This window comes from Corvus brachyrhynchos, unplaced genomic scaffold, assembly GCF_000691975.1.
Source record: "Corvus brachyrhynchos isolate BGI_N302 unplaced genomic scaffold, ASM69197v1 scaffold223, whole genome shotgun sequence".
Taxonomy (NCBI): domain Eukaryota; kingdom Metazoa; phylum Chordata; class Aves; order Passeriformes; family Corvidae; genus Corvus; species Corvus brachyrhynchos.
The window spans coordinates 3,310,605-3,320,099 of record NW_008237174.1 but is presented as its reverse complement, the minus strand read 5'-3'; the positions used below and the strand labels follow the sequence as shown (position 1 = coordinate 3,320,099).

General features: G+C 50.7%; 1 long non-coding RNA gene across 1 annotated transcript; it reads left to right on the top strand.

Moving 5' to 3' along the window:
- The first annotated feature begins 26 nt into the window (after positions 1-26).
- On the top strand, positions 27-8,824 carry LOC108445342. Its single transcript, XR_001860166.1, has 2 exons — positions 27-7,677; positions 7,975-8,824. It is a non-coding gene; the product is annotated as an uncharacterized LOC108445342 (long non-coding RNA).
- Positions 8,825-9,495: the final 671 nt, after the last annotated feature.

Here is a 9,495-nt window from a genome sequence, read left to right as displayed (position 1 = left end):
AACGTGCCGGGCCGGGACGTGAATGAGCCGCTCGGGCAGTGGCTCGCTCCCTTTCCAGATGGGCTCTTTGCTGCTCCGCTGCTCCTCGGCTGTATTTATAACCCCGAATTAGCATGTGAAAGGCAACTTTCCTTGGCGGGACTTCTTTTCCCACACGAGGGGTCGAGCCCGGAGGTTTGTGGCCATCAATCAAAGCTGACAGGTCACTGCTTCTTTTCAATGACCACGCCAGCCCCCCCAAACGGCGACAGATGTCCAGCCTCCGACGCTGGGCTTTGGAGGGATCTTTTGTTAGGGAAGAAGGGAAGGAAAATGGGCGCGCTCTGAGCAGCTTGCCCGGCTCCTCGTTCAATTTGCACAGATTCCCAGGGAGGGAGACAATAGCCGGGAAGCGGTTGAATTACACCTGGGAAAATGCCTTCTACTCATCTTTTTCTCCTCTATCTCCTTGAAGTGATGCCTATTTCTACCTGCTAACCTGACCCCAGTCATTTCACATCATTGTAACAGCCTCTTAATTTAATAACCGAGTACTTCAGCTAGGACTTCCTGCTCCCAGGGATTATTTTACAAGGAAATGATGATCGATTAAAAACTGTTGACAGCAGACACCCGTAGGAAGGTTGTTTCCATCACAGAAATCCTCTAGGGAAAACATGGGAACTTTATTTACCTCGTGGGAACCTGAATTATCTGTTGCACCTGTGTGTATACAGGAAATATGTAACTCTTCTGGTTTTTGGCTGCTCTGTAGAATTTAATATTAAATTTACAGGGTATTGAAGATGCAAACAAACCTAGAGGTGAGTTAGTCCTGTGGGAGCTTTACTTCTTTGATTTTTTTCCCCCATGCTGAGAGCCTTGGGTGCCTTTGTGAGGAAGGGGGTTTGTCTGTTTGCTCCTCTGGAATGCTGGTGCAGGAGAAGAGGGGCCTTTTGAGGAGGCTTGGTGTGGGGTGAGAATGCACTTTTATACTTCCTCACTTCTGCCTGGTTTGGGGGAGAGTATGAAGGTGTTTTTCATGACCTTGCATTTGCTTTCTGACAGTTGCTTTGCTAATGAGCAGGATTTGGCAGTGTCCTGTTGAGTCGCACAGGTGAAGCCCTTTGGATTGGTGTCAAATGTGTCACCTTGCTGAAGTGGAGAGGAAGCAGCTGCAGCGGTTCAGAAGCACTGTAAGCCCTCCCCAGGCACTGGTGGGATTTTCCATCTCCCGGGGTAGTGCCGTGGCTGCAGAGCCCTCTGCCCCTGCAGCTCTGGGTGGGGACGTACCCCAGCGATAACAGCGAAGACATCACGTTGTCCCTTGCTCAAGCACTATGTGGGTGTGAGTGTGTTAGCTTGTGTGTCAATGCAAACATACCTGAAGCATGTCTGCACGCCCTGCTGCCTGGGCTCATCACGAAAACATGTCCCCAGCCATGGGATCTGGCAGGCAGAGGCTGTTTGTCAGTCACATGCAGAGCTGGAGTGCACTCACTTGGTTTTATAAGTGCCCTACTTGGCAGTGGCCTGGGACGAGCTGGTGTGGTTGTGCTGGGAGAGGAGAGTTGGGAGGAGAAGGTTAATAACTTATCCTTTGTGCCAGGTTAAGGGATGGCATTCTTATCTCAGGTGTGTTGTCTTCAGAGCCAACAAAATGAGATCCCACCGCCCCATGCAAGAGGCCTTCACATCAGCCGGCCCGGGCTGCTCACCAGTGAAGACTCCTTTGGTTTTCTAAGCCTCTTCCAGTCCACCCAGGAAGTGGACTGTTGTTGGTATTGATAAAAGGTGTAGCTGAGGCTTCTGTATTGCCAAGTGATTCCAGCAGCTCGGCCTGGAGGAGGCAGTGGCTGGGCTGGGGCAGGGGGCACAGAGCACACCCCTGGCTCTGGGCAGTTTTCTGCCCAGGCTGGAAGTGCCTGCCCATCTTCCCCCACCAGCACCTTGTGCAGAGAGCGGCACCTTCCTAAGGCACTCATGGCAGCAGGGGGAAGCCTGAGATCACTTTAGCTCATGGCCCAGCTGAGCATGGCATGGGTGTCAGCACATTCAGAATTACCTAAAAACTCTGAGAAGCAAGTCCTGTGTCTGTTGGCACTGCTGCAGGGTGCAGCGTGTGCCCCCCATGTTAGTGGCCCTGAAGGCTGGCCAGCCCCCAGTGCCACCAGGAAAGGTCACTCAGCTATCTGTGATGGCAGCACCTCCTTCCTCACCCTCTCTCCCTTCCTTGACTTTCACTCGCGGCTTCTGCCTCACCCTCCCTACTGCCTCCTTTGTCCTGCGAGCCGCCACCGAGCTCCGGGGCGGCGGGGCTGTTCCACGAAACCGGGAAGCGAGGTGGTGGCAAGGCTGCGGGGCCCCGGGGACAGCCGGGTGCGAGGGGAGGCCAAGGGCAGCGTGGTGCCCCCGGGTGCCCAGCCACAGCCCGTGCCCAGCCCACGCCGGGCATCTGAGCCCCGGCCTCGGCAGGGCGAGCCCCCCGGCTTGCCCACGGGCATCTGCTCCGGGTGAGCTCATTTCAAGGTTCATTTGTAAGACAGCACCACAGTGAAAAAGAAGAGCAGCTTTTGCTGTAAACAGTTATTTTACACCTCTCAGTCACGGCAAAAGCCTTTATTTCGGAGGCGGGGGGTGCGGGCGGGAGAGCTGCCCTGGCTTTGGGGAAGGCTGACATCTGTGCCGGGGATTGTAGGAACCCAACAGCCCAATGCAAATGAGCATTACAGGAGCTTTCTGCAAATTCCCGCTTTCCTTTTGCGTTGCCACTGCCAGGTTTCACTGAAAAGGGGATTCTCCTTTGTAAACAAAGCCTCCCTTTTTTCCTGGTCTTTCCAAAAAAAAAAAGGAAAGAGAAAGGAGTGAGCGCTGCTTAGAGTTTTCTTTTTTGCTATTTGTCTACATTTCACACCCCGGAGAAAGAAAACAACTTTTAACATCTGTTCCTGCAGTTTTTAAGAGGGAAAGAAAGGCTCTTGAAAAGGGGGAAAGTGTGGCAGATGTTGGCAGGTTCCCTCCGACGCAGATGTCTTGCTCCGAAGAAAACTTTCTTTGGGGACTGGCGGCCAGGGCTCCTCTCTGACTCGGGACACGCGACTGCCGAGCGAACGGGGGGACGTGGGAAAGCGCCGCCGAACAAAGGGGCTTATTCAAACAAACCTGAGAGCCGTGAACAATCTAATAACCAGCAGAGAAATGGTCAGCAGCCCCCGGCCCCACCAAGGAGGGCTTCGGGGCAGCCGGTGGCCACGGGACGAGGGAATTTGACCGTGTCCCCAGGGCTGCAAGCGGGAGTGTCCCTTCCTTGCCCCCTGCCTGCTCCCTCTGGGGCGTCCAACACGGTGCTTTGGCCGGGGACCATCCTTCTTGAGGTGCTGAGTGGTCTTGGCTGCTCTGCAGCCCTGGCTGTCCCACAGAGCAGCACAGGAGATGGAAGGCAGGTACCTGCCGGGCAGCTGGGCTGGGCTGGGCTGCACTGTCCCACACACCGGACAAGGCAGCACCAGAGGAGGGACTGTGGAACAGCAGGGATATCTTTGATTAGGCTTTTAAAAGGAGCTTCTGTCAAGATAATAATAATTAAAAGCCTCCGTTCGTATTGATTACAACCAGTTGAAATAGCCTTGTGAAACTGACTTTAGTAGGAAAAAAAATTTATTTTAATGAAAGCAAAAAATTGTGAGAGAACCTTTCATTCCCCTTCTTTCTGGCTGATAAAATAATTAAAAATAAGATTTTGCCATGAAAGCTGGTAATGTTTCAGCTCAGGCACTTCATAGGAAGCAAGTGAGAAGCCCAGAGAAAAAGAAGCTGAGCCAAGAGAATTCACATAAGAAAGTAATTAATTCCAGTTAGATGTTAAAGCTGAGGAGCTCTGTGATTTTTCCTCTAATTCCTGCAATTTTCATCCTTCTTCATCTCTGTCCCAGTCCATTTTCTCTGAGTTCTGGGCAGGGCAGAACTGCTCCTGCCAGCAAGGCTGCCATGTGCCAGGACAGCTCTTCCACTTCCCTGCTCAGGGCTGGAGAGGAAAGCCAGGTGAGCTGAGCTGTGTTTCTTCTTTGGAGGCCAAGCACTGGGGAAAGGAGCCCAAAACCCTGCTGGGGGTGTCACCTGTGTTTCTCCTGACAGCAGAGCCCTTCCTGCGTGGCAGTTGGGAAGCAGGACGCATCTCAGCTGGACTGAGGAGCTCCACACTGCAGGAAGGATGCTGCGTGTCACCAGAGACCTGTGCACCCGCCCAGGCCGGTCCCTCCTGCCTCTTGCAGCTTGGGGTGATACTGTGGGCACCAACTCAGAACCTGCCAGGACTAACAAGGAGGCTACTTGTGCAGTACTGAGGCAGCCCCAAGTCCAACCCAGGCCCTGGCTGGTTAATGAATGGCCTCCCTAATGCAGCTCAGGCTTTTGCAGGCATGGATTTGCTGTAGGAGAGTGGGAGGAGAGCTGGGCAGGTGTTCCTGAGCACTGCTCAGTCTGCAGTGTGGGTCACAGAAGGAGTACTTGATCTGCCTTGTTTTCCAGACTGGGGCTCATCCAGGTTGGATTTGTCCCCAGTTAAGATTCTGCTTGCACCTGGTCTAAGGTGTCCCTGCTGGCTGGACATGGGACTGGGGGTGCCTGGCCCCAGCAGAGCTGGTGAGCGCTGTCAGAGGGAGGGAAAGGGGTCCAGCTCCAGGGGTCCTGCCCATCCAGCACTCCCACATGTCTGTGGGTTTGCTGGGGCTGGTTTTATGACAGCAGCTCTGCATGTGCAGAGTGACAGGGACTTTGGGAAGTGAGGAGCAAAGCATAGGTCTGGCAGCGGGTAGGGTAATGTGGGGGCAGTGGCTGCTGCCAGCATGGGCAGTGGGTTGGCCACTGATGTGCAGCCATGGGGCACCCTCTGCACCCTGTGCTCCCTCCCTCGGGTTGGGCTCCAGGACTGCCTTGCCATGAGCAAACACTCTCCAAGGAGAGGCTGTTTTACAAGGAATTTACTCACTCTGAATAAAGAGGGTTTGTCCAGCTTTTTCAGAAGGTCGGTTCTGGCTCGAGGCTGAGGTTTTAAAATGCAGAGTAAAGCTCTCATTCAAAACATTTAAATCTGGATGTTTCTCAGCAACTATAAACCCCAAGCAGCATGTCCTGAAGCCCTGCTTCACCAGGGCTGTTCTGCTGCTGAAATGTTACAGCAGGGGAGGAATGTGAGGAGCAGCAGGACGTGCCAGCGCGGTGACTGGACGCGCTGGGTCCGGAGGGTGCAGGCGGTGCCTGGGCAGGCAGGCTGGCTCCCGGTACACAGGCACCTCAACCACAGTCTCTCAGAGATTACTCACTGCTGGATGGCCCCGGGGGGACCAGGGCTATGTCTCCAGACCGGCCTCAGTTCAGGATGTTGTACCTGCCATGTCCCATCTCAGCCCAGTGCAGCAGTGTTTGCAGGAAGAACACATGTCCTGCAGCCTGTCCAGGACAGGATAGTGCTGGAAATGAGTTGGTCAGAAAAGCAAAGGATGATGTATCTGTTCTTGGGATGTGTGTGTGGGGGAAGCATTTGCAGTCATTTGCTGTGTTGAGGAGAATGGGCTGAGAGCACAGCCCCAGTGAGCAGACGCCACCCACAATGGGACATGGGCCCAAGAGCACCATCAGAGCTTGCAGTGAGGGAAGCCATGGCTGTGCTGGAGAAGGCTGCTCCAGACACCCTTTTTGTTGGAATCCTTGGGGATGGAGTGACACTGTGTGTACCAGGTCACCGTTTTTGGCAGAGGGCTGGGAGGCGATGGGGTTTGTGGCTGGGTGAGTATTGTGTGGCGAGTGGGGAAGAGTCACAGGGCATCTGGCGGATGAGTTTGATGTCTGTGGTGAGTGGTGGCCTATCAAAGCCTGTGAATTCACCATGATGTGGGCAGGGTAGGAGTGCAGTTGGAAGTTCACCTGCTCCGCCTGCTACAGGTGGAGAGAAAGAGGTCATATACGGCATTGGACGGTGCCACATGAAGTATTTTCATCATAGAGAAAGTCCAGCTCCAAAAGTAGCACTGAACATCTGGAAATTCTGTTGACATCCCTAAATCCATCTCCTGTACCGAGTGCACCAAACCTCTCTGGCCCCAGCTCAGCCTCTTGTGTACCAGCTGGCGCTACCATCTTTGGGAGTGAACTCCTGGGATAGGAAATAATTACAAGGCTGGTACCAGCTGAGTAATTCTCAGCTTTTCTTTCACACACCCCCATCCAGTCTTCATGTTAAGGATCAGCTGATGCTCTTGCCATTGCTCAAGCTGTCTCCTGCCTGGCAGGTTAGCAGCGCTCCAGGCCCCACAGGAAATCTTATCTGCTGCTTCTCAGCCCAAATGCTTGAAACACAGCTCCTGGGCCAAAAGCACCTTATAGGAAGAAGAAAATCTGATAAGCTGTGTGGGTGGTGACAGGCTGTAAGGGTTAGCCCCTTGCCTGTGCTGAAGAGGTGGTACAAGGGAGAAGAGCCAAGCATCATGAGGAGAGCATAGGGGACTTTGAGGGACCATTCAAGGAGAATAGTTGAACTTTCTTTATGCAGCATGCTTTGAGTTATTTCATTCAGGACGGCAGCGCTGGGTGTTCTCACACTCTGTGTGTGTGAGATGTTACCAGATGCCACCTGATAACAAGCCCGATCTGTAATGTAGCAAGTGCTTGGTTTATTCAGTAAGCTTCACCTTCACAGCAACGTGGATGCCTGACTCCCCACACCTTGGAACCCCAGGCTCAGTACCCTGTACCCCAGCCCTGGACATCCCATATCGCAGTCCCTGCACTTCCTACACTGCCTGTTTCTTCTTAGCTTCTCGGTTCTTGAGGCTGCAGAGTGATCTGGGTTAAGATTCATCTTTGTGAGAAAAATATCTCTTCTGTGAGTAAATGTGGCTTTTGTCCCAGCTTGGCCCCACACCAACGCTTGCTTTTTATAGTACGTGTGTATATGTGTACTGTCACCACATCCTGACCCCTTGACACAGAATACCTTGTCAGCATGAATGAAGCAACCAGGCCAGCCATGGGCCATGCTCTGCAGGAAGAGTGACCTGTGTGTTGTCCTGGGCCTCGGTGGTTGGGCTGCTGCAGGGGCAGCCAGACAGCCCACAGGGGTACTGGCCTTACCAGCAGCATTCCCAACCTGCTGCCCATTTCTGTTGCTGCAGGGCTGGGATTGCAGCACCTGAGGAAGTGGGGAAACACTCACTTGGGTGTTTTGCACTTTGTGGTTCTGTCTTGGCACAGCCTGGCTGCTGCTGTGACAGTGGGAAACAGCAGGGTTTAGGAGGGGAAGGCATGAGCTGCAGGGTCTCTGGTCTGTGTGACCCAAGTCCATCCTGGATTGTATATGAAATCTCAAAATGTTCTCTAAGTTTTTTTTTTTAAATCTGTATTTTTGTAACTAATTTTCTACCAATTAAATCAAAAGGCTTTATACTATTTTGTTTTTCTTTATGAATACTGTCTGGTTTAAACCAACTCTCCTCTTCAATTTCTTTACTTCTTTCCCCTCTTCAGGTGCATCTAGGAGACTGTCCTTTATGACAGGGATGAGCATTTCTTATTCCTGTGGAGGAACCAAAAGGGGTAGGAAGTCTTGCAAGCTCCTGGGGCACAGTCACTTTGGGGTAGGAAAACCATGGCCCTACATGGGGTAGGAAAACAAGATGAAGAGCAACCACGAGCTGTGAGAAGGTGGGTGATGCTCCATGGCTGGTCTGGGAAGAAGAAAAGCAGAGTTTGTGCTTGTTTTGGCTTCTCCATAACGAGGCCATGTAAAATAATAACAAAACCCCCACTGTCACAGCCTTTTTTTTTTCTTACTTGTTTATTTTAAACAGGAGGAGCTGTGCTCTAGGTTTGCTCTGTCAAAAAGCAAGAGGCCACAAGACACATTAGTTCCCCGAGGAGTTTTCCAGAAGAATGCCTGTGATCAGCTGGGTGTCTTGTTGTGTTTCAAAAGTGATGTTTCATTCTGTCTCCCCATTCCAGGTGTGTCCGTACAGACATGTGCCGACAGCGATGCACTCTCACACCTGCACACAGACAATTTTCAGAAGATACAATTTTGTAGCCCTTTTCCAAGGCAGTGCCTGACTTTGAAGGTTGGGACAGCAGAGGTCTGGAGTCCTCTCCTCATGGGGAGCCAGGGATCTCATCAGGAGAAGGAGGAGAGGCGCAGAAAAGCTTTAGGGAGTCTCAGGAAAGGTCCTATATGTATTTGCTGATGTTGTCAAACGATGTGACAAGGGCTCCTGTGCTACCTCAGCCCCCAGCAGCTGAGCCCGAATCCAGCTGAAGAGCAGCACTAAGCCTGTGCCCGTCACAGGTTTCTGCTGTAAAAGCTAATTTATTAGTTTCTGCAAAGCCCTTTGAAGGGGTAAAGGGGTAAGCAAGTGCGTAGCAGCGTTATCCAGAGGCTGTGAGCTTCAGAGTTTAACAAGCACTATTCAAATATGAGCCGAGTCAGTAACCTTGTAATTTCTTTAAAATGTAAATGGACAGGGAAGCATCTAAAAAAAACCCCAAACCAACAGTCATTTTCAGCAGTGTTCACAGCCTTGTGTCTTTCTGCTTGATTTGGGATTCTTAGTGTACTTGCTTCCACTTCTACTGAATTAATGGATGTATTTGACTTTTTTTTTTTTTAGCTCAGGAAGTACATTCTATGACAGTGTTGTCTTGCGTTTTTTGTTTTTTGATTTCTGTTACTTCCTTTCATGTTTACCATGCTGATGGAAACCTGGTTTTCGCTTTAGTAGTAGATCCTTCCTGGAATGGATGCTGTGCTTTACAGATAACTTTCAATTGTTCCACAGTAATAAAAAGTTTATTAAAATGACTCGCTCTCCAGGAAAGGAATTTGCAACAGATTTTTTTCCTATGATTCTTCAGGTAATTGTTTTTTCTTTTCTGACAATATTTACATGCTAATCCTTAGTTCTTGTGATTTGCTGTAATGTTTTTAAAATGTGTTCTCATTCTGAAATGGAACCTTGGATTAAAGATAAATCATGGAATCCCTATAAGGGAAAAAAACCCTAATTGATATGAAGGACAATTACATTTATTTGTGTTTTCTACTGTAAATAGGATTTTGGGGGTCTGAGTCTGCTCATTATGTATTAATTGAATGAACTGAAAGGTAAAAAAATACTCACCCGCAGATGTTTCTTTGAGAAAAGCTTCAAGAGTCTGCAGTGAATGTCTCCAGGCAGTAACGGGTGAAATGCAGTTTTGGGAACTGTCACAGGCACTTGTGAAACCTGGTGATTAAATTCAGCCACTGCAGCTTGGTTCAAAGTCCATGGAAAGACTCAGGATTCTTCTTCTGCCAAACGTTAAACAGAAGAAATTCAGCATAACTGCAGCTGTCCCAACTTCTAATATTTCCTCCCCTTTACCCTGAAACACCTTGTCAGGAACCAGGCACACAGGCTCTGCTCTGTGAATCATACCAGTCCATGCCCATGCCCAGTTAAAACATTAAGTGGGTGTTGGTTGTGTTCTCCC